A 7,075-nucleotide genomic window follows, 5' to 3' on the forward strand; every position below is an offset into this window, starting at 1 on the left:
GCTGCTGGGCTCCGGGAGCCCATGGGCAACGGACGGGAGGTCCCCCTGTGGAGAAACGGCGTCTGGACCAGGAGCTCGCCTCTGACCCAGAGAAATGAGCATCTTTATTTGCCTTAAGAAAATTCTCGAATGTATCAAGTGGGAGTGCATCTGCCAACACCAAGTGGAAGAATTTGGAAAACAAAGTGTAAACATGACACTTCAAACCCTTCGAGGTGAGGTCCTTGACACACGTTCAGGATGAACTAATGATGCTTCCCCGGCTGCTCCCTCCTGTAGCCGCTGGGGCAGCCGTGTTCCCCGCGCCCGCGGCTGCCCCAGCCTTTCCTGTCTCCTCCTAGCACTCTTGGCAAAATAATCCAAGCCAACGCTAGGGGGATGCTTTGGCAGGAACTGCAAACCCGTCCCGCTCGCTGGTGAGTCCAGGCAGGGCCATGGGGTGGGGGCGTGGCTCTGCAGTGGGTCCCTCACTTGTCGGCAGAGAAGTCCCAGAGCACCAGGGGTGGGGCAGAGCCTCTTTAAGCCTGGCAGAGACACCAGAGGATGACAGTGCAGTGACGCCTGGGAAAACAGACCTCAACCACAACACAGATTTGAGGCTCAAAACCAACCAGACCACCAGGAAGTGGCCTGGCTGGTTCTCTCCCCACCCTCACAGGGAGCAGAGAGGTGGGGAAAGGCAGGCATCTTCAGGGGCCACTGATTATCAGCCCAAGTCAACAGACAGGTGCCCTGCATCCCAGCAATGGCAGAAACGCCCCATCTCTCCCCCATCCCGGCTCCTCCCCACTCCGTACTCATCCTTCAGGGCTTAGCTCAAGTTCCACCTCCAGGAAGTCTTCCCTGACTGCTCCAGCCCATGGGATACCCTCTTCTGAATCTGGGACGCCTGCCGCCTTGCAACCGTGTTCCAGTCCATGGAGAACTGCCCTTGCCCTGCTATCTCACTCTGTTCACACATGCGTGACTCCCCTGCCATGAGAGCCTTCCTCGCGGAGACCACACCACTGGACAAATCTATAAAAGCTACACAACAAACATGGAAGCCCGGGATGACCTCTCTGCCTGTTTCCTGACAGGGTCCAGGTAAATAAGTAGAGGATGGGCTGCTGACGTGGAAAGAAGATGGAGATCTGCTGACAAAGGGACAGGGGAGGAACACACGCAGACAAACCCCTCGGTGATGCCCGAGGCTGCCAACACACAAATGAAGGGCGGTGCTGAGCCATGGGGGGTTGGGGGAGGCAGCAGGGAAGCGGGGGCTTTTACGGTGTGCAAAACGAACAGACAAACAAAGCTGGATTTTTTTTTTTTTGCTTGGTTTTCTTTTACAGAAAGTACGCATGTATCTTATTTAGTTAATATTTATTAAACTTGATACATATTAATTAAAAACATGAGGAGCATGAAGGAGACAAAGTCATCTATGACAGCCCGGTGCAGGTAGAACCGTTTCTCTGCTTTGGTGCCGGGGATTTTCTAGGACAGAGTGTCTCAGACTTCACTGAGCACGAGAGTTACCTGGGGAGCCTGTTACAGCAGAAGGTCTTGAGGGGGCCTGAGAATCTGCATTTCCAGCAAGTCCCCAGGGATGCTGGGTCTGCAGACCACACCTGGACTAGCACTGTTCTAGATTCTGCTTACACGCTGTGTGCAACTAAATACAGCAAATAATAATTATAATAATAAAAGAGAGAGGACTATTCTCCAGGGAGCCAGGGCCTGACCGCAGGCCCAGCCACTAGACAGGGTCAGCCTGGGAGTGCCCCGAGGGGCCACCTTTGCCCCTGCCATTGCACACAGAAACCGTGGACCTGGATGGAAGAACCAAGATGCAGGTGGCAGGCAGGAAGCCAGTGTGGTCCCACAGTGTGGCGTTTCCCTACTTGTCAGGGGCAGCTCCAAGGCCAGTCTGCCCCGAGGCCACGCTGTGGCTGAGCCAGGAAGTGAGCACCAGTGGGGACTGCACCAGGACGGACCTGGCCTGGAACAGAGGTTTTTGCCAGGGCTCAGCAGTGCGTGGACTCCCCTCCCGGGTCAGCTGGCTGAGACATAAACTGGCACATCCTGTGAGGTGGATATTATTACTGTCATTTTATGAACGAAGAACCCGTGGCCCAGAGAGGCTAAGTAACTTCACTAGGGACACACAGCTTGGACACAAACAGATTCTGGTCAGCCTCAAAGGCTGTGCTCTTATCCACTTGGCCACACTGCCAACCTGTCCTCAGCAGCCAGGGAATGTGGCAGATGAGGCCACAGCTCCGAGAGCCTGGCCTGTTCTGGGACCATTGCCCGGGCCCTTGACCAGTCTCCACCTGGGTCTCCCAACTGGCCCAACTTTCTCCCATCTCTGCCACTTGGGAAAGCTGAGCATAGGGGTACACGTGACTGGCTCAGCCCTGCTGTGGCCCCTCCCACAGAAACCCACCACCCCGAGGTGGCTGGATGCATGTCCAGAGGACAGGCAGTAACACTGCACCAGGGTGTGACCAGTGGATCTGACACCACGTTGCTCCTGGAACAGAAAGTCCTACTCCAGGCCCCCAGGTATCCTCGGGTATACTCCAGGGTATCATCCTGCGCAGCTGGCCGTGCTCCCATCTCTGGCCACGGTGGACATCTGCCCGGGCCCAGCGTAGAGGAGTCTTATAGGAGCGATATTTGTTCAGTCCTGGCCATCTCCCATCCCCTCAACACCCCTGCCTCGGTTGTTCGGTTGTTCCTGCCACTTCTTACTCTCCTGCTCTGGGCCTCCATCATTTCGCCTCTGGCTGAACGCAGCGGCCTCCTCCCAAGCCACCCTGCCTCCACCCTTGCCCTCTCCAAGGTTCCCTCCACACTGCAGCCCAAGGGTGTCCTCTAAAGGCCAGATCTGGAGTGTCCCTCCCGGGGTCACACTGCCTGTGGTTCCTGCAGACCTCCAGAGAAAGCCCACCCACGGAGCAGGGCTTACAAGCCTTGTCTGATGTGACCCCGCCTGCTCCCCCCTGCCAAAGCCTCGGGGCTCTCACCAGGATTGTTTGTTTGATCCTCCAAAGCCCCCGGGGAAGTAGGGGCCACCATCTCCCTTTCACAGCCCAGGAGCCTAAGGTCCAGGGTCCCACAGCCAGGAAGCAGCAAAGCCAGGTTTGGAACCCAAGCCTCAGTCTGAGTTCAGGGGGTCTTGCTGCAGCCTCCCCCCACCCAGCACAAGCTGGTAAGTTCCCCCTGCAGCGCCCTCCCTCCTCACACAGCCCCCAACAAGGGGGCTGGCCAGGGCCTGGAAGAGAGTTCACCAGCTCCAGCCTGTTTGGGGAGGGGACCTAACTCCAAAGGGAACAAAGAGCTTTGAAACGAGAGACAAGCGCACCCCATACCCAGGAGCCTCTCTGCTCAACAGTGGAAGGAGAGGAGCTGGCAAATGGTGAAGATGCCAGGCTTGTCAAACCCCCCTGGAGCAAGTCCAAAGGGACCAAGACACTGCAAGGAAAACCAGCACCGAGAAGAGCAGCAGAGCCAGGCTGAGAAGCACTCCAGCCACCTGGGGCTCAGGGCAGCCGACCCTGTGAACAGACGCTGGGCCCCTAACAGCTCCAGCCAACAGGTTTCTCTGATGCCCGCAGGGTGCTGGTGGGGCAGGCAGAAACATCCCCACTTTTGCACATGGGGAGGCTGAGTGATTTACCCAAGGTAGCCCGGAATCCACTTTCTCCGCCACACAAATTGCTTTTTTACTGATGCACAGACGTGGACTTGCTACTTTGCAGAGTGGCGGGGCCGGGAGCTGTGCGGAGGACAGGACAAGGGCCCGGCTGCCCTCTGCCTTGCCTCCTGCGGGAGAGCCTGGGTCAGATGTAATTGACTGAGATGTAACAAATCTCTCCTACAGCTCCACCCACTCCCGTGCCCCTCCTGGGTGTGCAATTGTTCCTCCTGGATCTCACTGCCTTTGCTCTGTAGAGCAGGCCCACCAGGCAGGAGCCCAGAGGCCTCTCTGTGGGAGTGGGTCCCAGTGCTGTGTAGCCTCCAGGCCCGCAGGGTGGCTCACCCAGAACCAGCACCAAGAGTCAGCAACTTAGAGCCGGCCCCCAAACATGCAAAACTGGGGGGATCGCTTGAGTGGAAAGTGAGGTTGATGGGATTGGGGGCTTTGGCTCAAGTCAGCCCCAAGGTTCCAAAACCCCTCCAGACTCCTCAATACCACGGCTCCTCCCAGCCTCACCCACTCTGTTAGAGGCTCAGATGAACAGAGCTGCAATGATCCACGGGGGCATAACATGATCCACCCCAGCATTTCACAGATGAGACTGAGGTCTAGAGAGGGAGAGTGACTTGTCCGAGGTCACCCAGAAAGGGGGACAGAACTGGGCAGCTACGTCCTGGCCCCTCCAGCTGCACCCACCTTTCCCAAGTGCCCTTGTTCATGTCCAATGATGTGTCTGGGGGCTGGAAGCCTCGGAGGCTGGGAGGGGCTCTGTGGTGGGCGCCTCCCATCCCTGCTGCAGAGGCCAGGGGAGAGAAGCCGCAGCACCTCCGTGGGCCGCTGCTCTGAGCAGAGAGCAACAGCACGCTCCAGGGAGGCCGGCCGATGCTCCCCGGAGTCCCCGCCCCCACCCCCACCCCCATGCATCCCAGGGGGCACTGAGGCTGGGAGAGCCTGGGGGTCCTTCCCAGATCCCCAAACCCTTCAGGAGGCCATTTGCAAGTGGAAACTCAGTTGATGGGGAGACCAGAAGTCAGCAGGATCTGGGCACAGGGTTGGCCCTGTCTGTCTCTTTCATCCCGTCACATGGGTGCTCCACAAACCACTGCCAAGTGAAAGAACGAACAAACAGAACCCCACACTGCCTGTGGCCCAGCCTCAGGGGCAAGACAGATTTTCCCGAAGTTCCCAGCACCCAGGCCCTGAGAAAGCTCGCCATCAGTGCACAAAGGATTAAAGCCAGCCCCTCCGCTGGCCCAGGAGGCATGTAGGTAAGAAGATCCCTGGTCACCCGGGCTCCACCCTCAACACCACTGGAAGAGGGGCAAGGTGGGAAGATGGACATGTGTGCTTCCCCAGCAAGCCTGAACTTTTGGGGGTGGGAAAATATCATTGTGCCCAGAACCCCCAAGAGCCTGGCCTGGCCTGGGTAGAAAGGAATGCTGGGGGAAGGCTGGCAGGGTGTCCCCTCTGCCTCTGCTCAGCTCCAGCTTCCTGGGGAACTTGGAAGAGGGGCATGCTGGGGATAAGGCCTCCAGATGCCTCCTTATCCCGGAGAAGGGTCAGTGAACTTGTGCCTCGAGATGCTTGCCTCAGAGCCATAGGGGCAGCCACGAGACGCACACTGGCAGGACCACTTGGGCCCACAAAGTCCCTGGCTTTGGGAGCACAGGACACCGAGTGGGGTGAGATGGCAGAGCCAGGAGGGCAGACAGGAAGTCTGTCCTGGAGTTTTGGTGTTTGGAGAGTCTTTGCATTCCTGGCTGAAAGACCCAAATGCCAGTCTGGTGCTCCCCCTCCCCCATTTAGGCCGAGATTTCAGACAAGGGTGAGTGCGAGGCAGGTGGCAGTGACAGAGGCTGATGTGTTTGAGGCCAGCTCTACCACTGACTGGTTGTGTGAGCTTGGACAAGTAACCAAACTTCCCTGAGCTTTAGTTTCCTCATCTGTACAATAGGGCCAATGCCCCCTTGCTCACGGGTGTTGGGCAGATGGAATCGACGGTTACGTGCAGGGTAAGCACCCAGCACAGTGTCTGACAGAAAGCAAATCTCAGTAAATGAAAGGTCCCAGCTCCTGGCCGCAGAGAGAATGGGGGCCACCTCCTCTCGGAAACTTTCCCTACCCAATTTCCCTCAAGTCCAGCCTACGAGAGAGACACGGCGTCCCTTGGCACAGTGGGTACCTGGCCTCTCCCTCAAGCCCTCGCTCCCACCTTGGTCTCCGTCCGCAGAGGCGCACTTTGAGAGCGGTCCGAGACGGGACGGGGGACGCCAGCCCCGGCCGCTCCGTGGGGCAGGGACCCGGCGCAAGGCGGCAGGGGCAGGCTGCACTGGGCGCTCCAGACGAGGTGGGCACTGAGCCGGGCTTCACCGCCTGCGTCCTCTGCCCTCACGCCTCGTGACCCGCGCGCCCGCTCGTCCCTTACCTTGAACCATGGGAACGGCGCTGCCCCGGCCGGCCGAGGACTTGGGCGCACGTGACCGGGCGGTCCGGCGTCCGTCCTGGGCAGGGCGCAGCTAGTAGCGACCGCTCAAGCCCAGGCCACGGCTGCGGCGCTGCTGGGGCCGGGCGGGCGAGGCGGGCGCCGGAGAGGCCCCAGAGGTCCGCGGGAAGCGACTGCGTGCCCAGGCGGGAGGCCCCTGCCAGCTCCGGCTGCGGTCGCGGCTCCGGACGCCCAGGCTGGCTCCCTGCGAGCGGCACGCGCGCAGCTCCAGCCCCGTCCCCGGCGCGGGGCGCGCGCGCTGGCGGGGAGGGCGCGCACCCGAGGCGGGCGGGGAGTGCGCGCCGCCGGCCCCGCGCGCGCCGTCGTCGGGGGCTGCGGGCAGCGGCCCGGGAGCTGTCCCTGGTGCTGACGGCTCGTCCGCTCTGGGCCGAGGCCACGCGACCTCCCTCCGGCGCCCGGGCGCCCCCGCCCCCGCCCTGCGCCTCGCGGTGCTCTCGTTGCTCTTCGCCTGCTTTCCTCGCGCTCCCCGTTTCCACAGGGTTGGGATTTGGAGTCAGGCCGACGCTGCTGCTGCTTATCAACAGTGCGACCTTGGGACAAGTACCTTACTTGAGTCCCTGGTTCTCATCTTCAAAATGGGCCACAGCAGCGCCTGTGAGGTTGGTCTGAGAATGAAATTCAACGACGTCTGGGTGCCTGGCACACCATGAGAGCTTAATAAATGCTCCCCTTTGTCCTGATTTGTTTCCCGTCCCTTGGTCAGCAACCACGGAGCAAGTGAGAGAAGGGGTAGCGCTCATTCTGCTCCTGGCTGGCAGGGTTTAGGGCATGGTAGCTGCCTTTGGGTTCCCCTTTGCATCCATAGCGGAGGGGAGCACACCTCTTCCTCAGGACCCCAAGGCACAGAGTTAGGCCCAACGGCCAGAAATTAAAGTGAGGCAGAT

The 7,075-nt window shown here is 59.8% G+C and overlaps 1 protein-coding gene across 1 annotated transcript in view; it reads right to left on the bottom strand.

Moving 5' to 3' along the window:
* The window catches only part of FAM163B (family with sequence similarity 163 member B), a 31,797-nt gene extending 25,439 nt beyond the window's left edge, over window positions 1–6,358 (bottom strand). The window contains exon 1 of the mRNA XM_058524424.1: window positions 6,114–6,358. The gene's annotated coding sequence lies outside the window, so the exon portion shown is untranslated. The remainder of the gene's footprint in view (window positions 1–6,113) is intronic.
* Window positions 6,359–7,075: the final 717 nt, after the last annotated feature.

Source organism: Diceros bicornis, chromosome 28, assembly GCF_020826845.1.
Source record: "Diceros bicornis minor isolate mBicDic1 chromosome 28, mDicBic1.mat.cur, whole genome shotgun sequence".
NCBI lineage: Eukaryota > Metazoa > Chordata > Mammalia > Perissodactyla > Rhinocerotidae > Diceros > Diceros bicornis.